We start from the raw sequence: 9848 nt of genomic DNA on the forward strand, positions 1-9848 counted from the left end.
GTCTTTGGGGCTGAATAACACATCAAAATCAGTAATTGAATGATTTACTGTTCTTTAAGGTGGTTACATTTCATGGAGGCAGCCTAAATGGAATTAATTGTGGGCTAATTAAAATGCTCCCTGCTTCTCTCTCAAGTTCCCCTTGGGCATTGGCTGCAATGAGTTGTGCAAGCCTCAGAAAACTGTAAATTATGACTGGGCTTAAAGAAAAATGGATTGCTTTTCTAATACTTATTGAACACCTAAAACAGATGTTTAAATCTCTACAAGTTTTAGATAATTAAAATGATAAATCTGTGCTCTTTGAACAGGAACATGAGTAAGGATCAGAGGTATAAATAGTACCACGCTGAGGTGATTCATCTTGTGGCATCAGGTTTATTACTTTAACAAGGGCTGTCCCCAGGCAAAATGGGAAAGGGGAGAGGTTTGTCTTTGCTGCAACTTCACCTCCCACCATTCCAGACTCCCCGAACTGCCCTATGGCTGCCCAGCACTGTAGGACCCAGACAATGCCAGTTCTTTCCTCTGTCATCAAAGCTTTATCTGTCCTCTATTTCATTTCCTAAAGGCTTTGCTGGAGTATTAGTTAGCGTAATGGAGCTGCAATAACAGTTAAACTGCCAACTCTCTGTGATCTGACACAATAGTTGATTTTTCTTGCAAAAGAATCCAAAATGGGTGCTCCTGATTGGCTGGAGGTTCTCCCTCTAGGGACTCATGCTACTTTCATCTTGTGGCTCTATCATCTTCAATATGTCCGTCCCAAGGTTGCCATTCTCTTCTGTGTCAAGTTGGCAGAAGAAGGAAGGACATGGAGAATCATGTGTGTGAGGTTTTTATGAGTCAGGACTGGATGTGTACCTTGTGCTCAGAGTCCATGGCTACAGTTAACTTCATTGGAGGCTGGGAAGTAGACTCTAGCTGTGTGTTTAGGATGGAGAGAAAATGGCTTTGAAGGATAACTAGTCAGTCTCATTTACTAAAGCATATCTGATAAGTTTGCAATAAGGGGTTAGTGGCTTACCCCTCCTTTGGTATTTTCTTTTCAAATGGGGCCTTCTGAAAAAAAGATATATAGTTGGAAAACTGGTTGATGTCTATCTTGCTGTCTTGTGCACTGTCTCTCTCTTTCTCTGTGTGACACACATATGCACACACACAGGATGGTAATGATGATGATGATTATGATTGAAAAAGTAATGAGAAGCTTTTCTTGGGCATTTCCCCCTTGAATTCAATTAGGATTTCTGCTGAGGACTGCTGAGATCATGATTCCAGTATTTTTTGCCACTAAAGCAGTTGCTTAAATGTTCACTCATTATGTTATTAATCATTTCTAATAAGGGATCACTGGTTTAAGTTGTTTTAAAGCCAAGCATCTTCTAACATTTTACATTCTCTAAGAGATACGAAAATAATAGAATAAATATATCTAGTGAAACTTCATTTTTACATGATAAGTTAGGATCAAGGACATTTGAAAAATGTAAACTGGTAATTTATCCAGAAAGTTTTATATAAGAATCCGTTCTATTTTGCTTGAGCAATGATGGGAAATTAACAAATATCTCTCTTCCTTTGCCCCTTTATCAATTTATTAGGATACCGAGAACCTTAATAGAAATAAAATAAATGTATAAGCTTTACTCATGTCTTTATTTCTAGCCAGTCAGTTGATTTCACTTAAATGGCATTTTATTTCACTCGTCAGAAACTGGCTCTGACCTTTAAACTATCCTTGCTGGGGGCTAAGAATATTTCTCATCCTTAACCAATTTCAAAATATACAGATACAGTGATGGCTATTATCCAGTCACTTTAGGACTAAAAGAATTTCTTAAAGCAATTGGAGACACATTTTTAGGAGCAAATACTGTAATACTCCTATTGTTGAGCTGGTGAAGTTTTAAGAGCTTGACTCACTGGAGTTGTTAAGGAGGATTTTTAAAGCTGTTGCCCCATCTTTGATAATGTAGGTTTTTAATCTTCCCAATTAAAAGCCTTCATGATATGTCCGTTCTATTCTCTCCTCTGGCTACCCCCCGCTACTCTCCACATATTAAAAGACAAGGCTGGGCTTCCCTGGTAGCGCAGTGGTTGAGAGTCCGCCGGGCGATGCAGGGGACACGGGTTCGTGCCCCGGTCCGGGAAGATCCCACATGCCGCGGCTGGGCCCGTGGGCCATGGCAGCTGAGCCTGCGCGTCCGGAGCCTGTGCTCCGCAACGGGAGAGGCCACAACAGTGAGAGGCCCGCGTACCGCAAAAAAAAAAAAAAGACAAGGCTATGAAAAATTTCATCCTATAGTGCTATATCTGGTTTCAGTGTATGTGAAAGATCTTTCAGACAAGATACCTTCTCTGACTCTTCAGATTAAGCCTGTTCTGGATATAGTTTTCAAATCTTTTCCCCTTTCACCTTCCCCTCCACACAAACTTTGCTCTCCACTTCACCCTTAAATCAGAATATAAAACGAGTTACCTTAGGCAGTAACATCTTTCCCAGTATCTGCAGCAGCAGAAACTTTGTAATACTGCTTTCTTAATTCTCATGTACAGATTGCATGTGGTCTCTGCCTTCAGGAAGCTTATATTCACTGACAGACAATATCATGGCTAAACAGAACTATTGATAAGGCCTCCTTGGAATTTTTCAATGTGAACTCCCTCCAGTGATACAAGTGATGTGTCATTTAGCAGTTAAGTGTGGTCATTGTGTGGGCTCTGGAATCAGACAAGTCTGTGTTCAAGTTCAGATCAGCCAGTTCCCAGCTGTGTGATTTGGGGCAAGTTACCTAATTTCTCTGAGCCTCAATTTCCTCTTTGGTAAAGAATGATGTTGCTGCCTACCTCATGGGTCATTGTGTGGACAAAATTAGATAATAAATGTAAAGTAGCACAATGCTAAACACTCCATAAATGTAAGATACTATTAGTGCAGATGGTACTTATGAAATCGCCGATCATATAGGCCCCTGACCAGGGAACTGAGAGATAGAAGAGATTTTCCCATGTTAAAGAGCTAAACATTCTTTCCCTCTCCACCCCTTTCTTCGGTTCAGATGAGTTCAGGGGACAATGGCATATTACCTCATAGCATCTTTATTCTAGGATTTTAGAATAGGGAAGGAGTAGAAGGGATCATCTCTGGAAGCTGCCCGGTGTTCTGGAATTGATTGATTCCTCCTTCCCAGGAGATAAGGTGAGCCCAGTCTGGGTGCCAGGACCTGGGCCTCGGGGCTCGATTTGGGTCTTACAAGGTTTTATTTCCAAATTCTCAAACTTATGGAGTGCCACAAAAGAAAATAAAAGCCAAGGCTCATTTTTTTTTAGGTACAAAGAGTGAGAGTAGAACCAGAAACAAGGGATGAAAGCGGAGGCTCAGGAGCAGGGCAGAATTTGGAGCAGGGGAGCAGGAGCAAGAACAGAGGGAAGATGAGGGAACACTGAAATAGGGACAGAGTCCCTGTGGCTTATTTTATGAACTCATGGCTACATAGTGCATGAGTTAGTAACTCAGTACATGGTTGGTTGCACAACATTTACTCAATTTTGCCACAACTCTGCTCCTGCAAAGACACCTGGTCTTTCCATAGTCCAGACAAAGATTCCATTTTCAAAAGGGTACAAGAGCATAATTGAAGGGCAGGCGTATCTTCTGTCAATGACATCAAAACTCTCATGGGTTAGGGATGTACTCCAACTTTTTAGTTTCTATTAGTGTCCTGTATTGCATGTACAATTTGCAAATTATTTATATATAATATGTTTTAAATTTTATATATATATTCTCTTTTGAGGGGAACAAATTCTTTGAGCTCATTAAAAATGGTGCAAAGTAGTCCTTCCTTTTGCTTCTTTTCACCCTTTTTTGAATGTGATTGGCTGTTTTTTGTTGCTATTGGATGAGGGGAGACAAATTCTAGTATTACCAGGACGAAATGACTGAGTTCTTATTCCCTCTAACTGGGCCTTTCATGGTTTTCTGGGCTCTCATCATGTCCGTTCTCAGCCTTCATCTTTCCAGTTTGAAAAATTCTCTTTGTCTAGTGTATTTTACTTGGCAGCTACCCATTCCATTGATGAATCCACAATCAACCTGATAATGCATTTTGAGCTTCTCTTATGTGCCCAACGCAACATTAGACACTGTAGGGGAAATAATAGAAGAAAAAGACATCACCTCAGCCTACAGAAAGTCTAAGATTTTGTTGGAGATTACTTGGAGATGGAAAAAACTCTAGAGAAGCATTATAAATCTCATATAATCAAGAGCAGAGATGGCAACACTTCTAGATCAGCGATCTCATACATTAGTGTGCTTCAGAATCAGCTGAAATCTCTGTTAAGCACAGAAATTCCTGAACTTCAGAGAGCCTGATTCTTCAGCGTGTGGGTGATGCCCAGGAATCTGCATTTTATCAAGATTCCTAGGTTATTCTGCTGCTGGGGTTCTCTAAACCATAGTTTGGGAAGCAGTAGGCTAAAAATCTGTGAAAATGGGGAGACATATAAAGGCGGGGGTGACCAGGAAAGGTTTGACTGGAGCCTGGAAGGGTGGGCTGAATTTGGAGAAGAGGTAGTGGGAGGAGATTCAGAAAAGGGGTACTGGAGGTGGGGATGAGAATGGGATATGTTGCAGAGACTGTCTAGTTATTCACCAGTTCTGGTTTCTTTTCTTCCTAGACACATTGACTACATTTCCCAGCCTTCACGCAGTGGTGCATGGCCATTTAACTGAGTTGTGGCCAATGGAATGTGGACTGAAGTTGTGTCACTATTAGTCCTGGCCCATAAAATCCTCCCATGTGATCTTGTGTTCTTCCACGGTTTCTCTTCTTCCATCCATGGGCTAGATGTTGATGCCTTGGACGACCTTGGAATCAATGTGGTGAAGCTGGCAGAGACGCCACCAGTGTGCGTGTCTGAATAACTCTGATTATCCCTTACCCATAAGGAACATCCGTTTCGGATTTTGCTTTAGTAAGATTTCTATTGTGTTAAGCTACTGAGATTTCAGGGTTTATCTGTTTGAGCTTCTAATGTAATGTTAACATTGAGGGGACCAGGCTAACCAAGACAGATAATTTCTGACAGTAATTATCCTTGTTCTTCTTAGGAGTTTTTGATCAGGGTCAACATCACCCAGAGTTAATGCATGTACACTAGATATATATGCGGTCATCTAGGTAAATTGTCTCATGAATCATATCAACATTTTCAACATGCTTTGTATATATTTCTGTGTGATGTTTAATTATCAGGGCTCTTACCTGGACATTCCTTTACCCCCTAAATCCTTTTGCCAAGCAAGAAAGGATCTGAAAACAAACATTTCACTGAAATTGGGGAGTTCAATTTCTTTGGCCCCTTTAAAGCCTTTTTTTTTTTTTTTTTTTTTTTTTGCTGTACGCGGGCCTCTCACTGTTGTGGCCTCTCCCGTTGCGGAGCACAGGCTCCGGACACGCAGGCTCAGCGGCCATGGCTCACGGGCTTAGCTGCTCTGCGGCATGTGGGATCTTCCCAGATCGGGGCACGAACCCGTGTTCCCTGCATCGGCAGGCGGACTCTCAACCACTGAACCACCAGGGAAGCCCCTAAAGCCTTCCTGATGAGGCAAAGGTAGCTGAAAGCACATTAGCACGCGTTGGGAAGGGGTTAATTTATCTTGCGCCCACATCCTGCCTTTCCCCTGCCCCACACCTGCCTAACGGCTCCTGGGAAGTAGGTTGCCTGACTGCAATTAAACTCAAGCGCCTCCTCAAGCACTTAGTAAAAGAACAGCTTGGCATAATGATGCTTCTGTTCCTACTTCATAGGAGTGAGCTGAAAAGATATTAGCAATTGACTTCGAAATTTTTGAGGGTCTTGCAATTTGAATCCCCAGAAACTTGTGAGGGTTTTGCAATTTGAATCCCTATAATTAGTTCGTTGCTTAATTGTTCCTGGTAATGGGTGACTTATGTATATTTTTTCACAGAATTTGTCACATATTTATTAATCATTTTTTCATAGAAAACACTGACCTTCTTTCAGTGGGGCAGGTGTCATTTAGCCTTGTGTATTTCACAGTTTGTCTTGCTTGGCACCGTCTCACACTGCCCTATTTTTTTCAGGGATGGATACAGCAGAACCCTAATGACTGCTAATGTGAAGTGGACTTGTGATCTGGACCAATCTTGTTATTGGATGCTGATGAAGGTATGATCTGGAGGCCACTGTTCTATCCCAAGATTTTCCCCTGACCAGAACGATCTCTCCCTGGTCTGACAAAGTGTCTGATATTTTCATTATTGAAGTAACTCTGGGGACTACAACATTATCTCCAAAGAATTTCCAGGTAAAATACAATTACAAGAGCTAGAGTAACCCATTATCCACCAACAAAAGTGAGCTTATAAAAATAGGACATCAGTAGAATGGTATTCAGGATGGAAAAAGCTGAACAAATGGAGCACTCTCTGCTTCAGTGCAGTGTCCTGGTCCAGGGGAAAGGATTCCTCAGAATCTCTGGGGCCAAATGAGACCCCTGGCAACTTGAGGAAGGTGTACCTTGCACCTCGAGGAACCTCAGAGGGGGTGTATTCTCCAGAGAACCAGAAATGGTGGACAGCTAAAGTAAGAAATGGAATTTGGAGTGGGACAGATGGGAATAGAGAATGGAGAAGGAAGGAGAAGGTTTTAAGCTTTTAATGGAAAGCAAGAACAAGGATTTGAAAAATGAGATGTCAACAGATCAAGACACATCCCTGGAAAGTATCACTGGAGAGAATAACAGAATAATAGACCAAGCCACATCCCTGAGAGAATAAAGGCATATTTGCTGCTCCTCTCCATCAAATAGCTCCTACCCTCACTGCCTCACTAACCCAGTTCTAATTAGACTCATATATAGTTTAAATATTTAATGTTACCCATTGCTTATCTTCTTGATATCTGTCTTAAGCTTGCTGAAGCCATCCTGCAACCGGCTGGACTACCACTAAAGCTCACAGGGCAGGCCATGGTGGTGCCTAGATAAGCAGTTCAGATACAGCCAGTGCATCCTTTCAGTGAATATCTAAGACTACAGGCACTATCACATGTAGTCAGAGATAAAAGTACATTCCTCACTAATGTCTGTCAGTCACCAAGAAATTTCTGCTGACATTTCTTGCTAGAATTCCTTTTAACTGATGGTTACCATTGTTAGGGAGTACTGGCAACTCAATAAGGTTCTCTGAGCCTGGTCAATAAACCTGGATAGTATTTCCGTTTTAGTTCTCAAGGCTAATTTTTAGTATTATTGCTGCTGTTTCTATCTATCTATCATCTATGTATCTGTCTATCTATCTATCTATCCATCCATCTATCCATCTATTTTTAAAAAGAAAAGAATAGAATATCATTACAAGAAGAGGATGCCAATAAAATACTGCTCATTGATGGATAGTAACCATGATATATTGCACAATGTTATTCTTTTTTTAACATCTTTATTGGGGTTAAATTGCTTTACAATGGTGTGTTAGTTTCTGCTTTATAACAAAGTGAATCAGTTATACATATACATATGTTCCCATATCTCTTCCCTCTTGCGTCTCCCTCCCTCCCACCCTCCCTATCCCACGCCCCCAGGCGGTCACAAAGCACCGAGCTGATATCCCTGTGCTATGTGGCTGCTTCCCACTAGCTATCTACCTTACGTCTGGTAGTGTATATATGTCCATGCCTCTCTCTTGCTTTGTCACAGCTCACCATTCCCCCTCCCCGTATCCTCAAGTCCGTTCTCTAGGAGGTCTGTGTCTTTATTCCTGTCTTACCCCTAGGTTCTTCATGACATTTTTTTCTTAAATTCCATATATATGTGTTAGCATACGGTATTTGTCTTTCTCTTTCTGACTTACTTCACTCTGTATGACAGACTCTAGGTCTATCCACCTCATTACAAATAGCTCAATTTCATTTCTTTTTATGGCTGAGTAATATTCCATTGTATATATGTGCCACAACTTCTTTATCCATTCATCCGATGACGGGCACTTAGGTTGTTTCCATGTCCAGGCTATTGTAAATAGAGCTGCAATGAACATTTTGCTACATGACTCTTTTTGAATTATGGTTTTCTCAGGGTATATGCCCAGTAGTGGGATGGCTGGGTCATATGGTAGTTCTATTTGTAGTTTTTTAAGGAACCTCTATACTGTTCTCCATAGTGGCTGTACCAATTCACATTCCCACCAGCAGTGCAAGAGTGTTCCCTTTTCTCCACACCCTCTCCAGCATTTATTGTTTGTAGATTTTTTGATGATGGCCATTCTGACTGGTGTGAGATGATATCTCATTGTAGTTTTGATTTGCATTTCTCTAATGATTAATGATGTTGAGCATTCTTTCATGTGTTTGTTGGCAGTCTGTATATCTTCTTTGGAGAAATGTCTTTTTAGGTCTTCTGCCCATTTTTGGATTGGGTTGTTTGTTTTTTTGTTATTGAGCTGCTTGTAAATTTTGGAGATTAATCCTTTGTCAGTTGCTTCATTTGCAAATATTTTCTCCCGTTCTGAGGGTTGTCTTTTGGCCTTGTTTATGATTTCCTTTGCTGTGCAAAAGCTTTGAAGTTTCATTAGGTCCCATTTGTTTATTTTTGTTTTTATTTCCATTTCTCTAGGAGGTGGGTCAAAAAGGATCTTGCTGTGATTTATGTCATAGAGTGTTCTCCCTATGTTTTCCTCTGTTTGATGGTTTCTGGCCTTACATTTAGGTCTTTAATCCATTTTGAGTTTATTTTTGTGTCACAATGTTATTCTTAATAGGCACATTTTCCCAGGTTAGAGATAAGCAGAGAGGTACCCAAAAGGTTCGTCCATTTTCTAGAGACTGAAGCCAGCTTAAGTGCCCAGGAGCCCTGAAGACCTGTCTTTTGTCTTTACCTCAAGATCTACTTTTCTCTTGTATATAGTCTTTGAGTACTTTATTGACTCTTTCCCTTTGGCTTCTCTCAAGCAATGAAATCTTGCACCTGGATTAATACAAGAAATATACCTGAAGTTTATCCTCCATAATTTTTGCCAGGGTAAAAACATTCTTGCCTGTCAGGGGAATATAAGCAATATGCTCCTGTGTGAATACTTATTACTTCCCTGTCAGAAAAAGGTTACAGAAATTTCCCTTTGGAGAGAATGTCATGAAGAATTTTTCCTTCCTGCCTAGTAAATTTCTTGCATATGTACCTCTCTGGGTATCGCAGCTGAAGTTCCCTTCGGAAGTTCACCTGGCATAAATGCACCATGGAGGCAAATTCCCATCGTGGTAAAATGTTGTAAATATTTTCCTCCTGAGATAAATATAGAATGTTTTCCTACTGTGTAAGAGTACTTGAAGCGGAGTGAAGCTTTGGAATTTGATTTGGAGAGTCCTCATCTTTCAGTTCGCTGTGGGCTACCTTCATAACACTGGGGTTGGGGGATAGGATCAACATTCCTGTTGGACTATACGTCTGTAATAGGAAGTTTTGCCTGGAGTTCTTATGTTTTGGGCAACAGGATTTGACCTATTATGTGTCTAAAATGGAGTGATATTACCTTGCCTGTGAGTACCCAGAGTCTCAGATCTCAGGCAGACACAGCATCCAAGTAAATGTATTGGTGCCCAGGGCATGGGCAGGGGGAGATTTTGCAGCTGGTAGCCAGGTTGGCATCTGCCCATCATTGCTTATAAGAACTGTGCCATGAACTACTGCCCTAGTGACTATCACTTCAGAGGCCTTCCCCAATTCAGCATTCACTAGAGAGTTATTGCTAGTTCACCAGCATTGCTCCTTTACTATGTTTCGCTATGCTACGCACAACTGACATCATTGTAAGCTGCCA

Source organism: Stenella coeruleoalba (assembly GCF_951394435.1).
Source record: "Stenella coeruleoalba genome assembly, chromosome: X".
NCBI lineage: Eukaryota > Metazoa > Chordata > Mammalia > Artiodactyla > Delphinidae > Stenella > Stenella coeruleoalba.